This window comes from Octopus bimaculoides, chromosome 1 (genome assembly GCF_001194135.2).
Source record: "Octopus bimaculoides isolate UCB-OBI-ISO-001 chromosome 1, ASM119413v2, whole genome shotgun sequence".
NCBI lineage: Eukaryota > Metazoa > Mollusca > Cephalopoda > Octopoda > Octopodidae > Octopus > Octopus bimaculoides.
This window is the reverse complement of record NC_068981.1, coordinates 17,703,706-17,705,639: the sequence shown is the minus strand read 5'-3', so window position 1 is coordinate 17,705,639 and position 1,934 is coordinate 17,703,706.

Below are 1,934 nucleotides of genomic sequence, written 5' to 3'. Positions count from 1 at the left end.
ACGGGCTTCTTTCAGTTTCCGTCTACCAAATCCACTTACAAGGCTTTGGTCGGCCCGATGGCTATAGTAGAAGACACTTGCCCAAGGTGCCACACAGTGGGACCGAACCCGGAACCATGTGGTTGGTAAGCAAGCTACTTTATTTCATTTAATTCGCTACAAGAGCGGTACATAGAAAGGGGAGTAGCTGCGGGCTGGACACAAACATTAATGAGCATGAACGACAACAAAATGATATAAGATGGGGGAGAACGAATGACGCCCACCGATTGCCGCCTCCCGAAAACATTGTCCTTTTTTTCTTTTAAAACACACATTAAGGTTTTACCTTTCTTACATTAAAATCAATTTACAATAGAATCAATTTACAATATTAAAATCAATTTACAATACTGCAACACAACTAATCCACCCCACTGCGGAGCCCTCACAAATAACCTGTTCCTGCCAGACAAAATTTCATTGTTAGGTCGGAGTTCACGGTGAGGTCGACGAAGTTCTCTTTGTCAAAATTACTCCTGACTTTTGTCACGATATTTCTCGTCACGACCTCCGCAGCCACCTGTGGAGGCCATCTTGAACTACTCGCACACGCCAAGTAGTTCCTTTCTTGGCCGCACTCATGGTTCAAGTAACTGTCAATAGTCCCTCCCTCATGGTACAGGAGAACATATAACTCCTCTTCCTAGCAGGGAGACCTCGCACTGCTCTGTCAGTGGCACAATTCCCTCTGACAGAGTCTCCCTCTCCGGTGGCACATTTCCCACCGGAGGGGCTTCGGGTTTGGTCGGCATTACAATGGCTTCCACCACCCATCTCCCGTTCTTTTTTCCCCTTTTCCTTTTTCTCTTTTTGTCTTCTTTGGGAGCTGGGGCCTCCGTCGGCACCCCCGCAGCCTTTACTGGTGAGCAACTGTAGTTGCTCACCTTTCTTATGTATGCATAAGCTCACTCCTGCCATCAAATAGACATTACCTGTACAAGTATACTATGGGCCACATGTGAGATGAAATGATCGCAGAGCAATGTGAAATGAAGTGCTTTGCTCAAGAACACAATGAACACCTGGCCTGGAAATTGAACCCACAATCTCACAATCATGAGTGCAACACCCTAACCACTAAGCCATGTACTTCAATATTTTTTGCTTATATATATATGTGCCGGTGGTATGTGGAAAGCAACATTCGAGCGAGGGCGTTGCCAGTGCCGCTGGACTGGCTCCCGTGCAGGTGACATGTAAAAATACCATTTGAGTGTGGCTGTTGTCAGTACCACCTGACTGGCCCTCGTGCTGGTTGCACGTAAAAGCACACACTACACTCTCAGAGTGGTTGACGTTAGGAAGGACATCCAGCTGTAGAAACTTTGCCAGATCAGATTGGAGCCTGGTGCAGCCATCTGGATCACCAGTCCCCAGTCAAACCGTCCAACCCATGCCAGCATGGAAAGCAGACGTTAAACGATGATGATGATCATGTTGATGATGATGATGATGATATATATATATATACATATATATATATTTTGCACCATGTGGATTGGTTCAACTCAAAACGAGCCATAACACAGGCAGATTTATAATGTGATGGACTTAGTATTTTCACCAGTGACCCATACTGATGAAGGCTGAGGCTCACGGGCCAGAACCTAAAACCATGGTATAGGATGTCTGAAGGGTGTATTCTTTAAAGGTGTGCTTTTTTACTATCTTGATTCTTTGACCGTTTCCTTGCCTACTGTTGATTTTCTGGTATTTGGTGCTTTCTGGTGGTTGTATATTAGGGATTTAGCTCCTATTTCTAAACAGGTCGATGCTGTTTCCACATCCTTGTGCTTTCTGCTAACTTTATATATATATATATATATATATATATATATGTATGTATGTATGTATGTATGTATGTATGTATGTATGTATGTATGTATGTATGT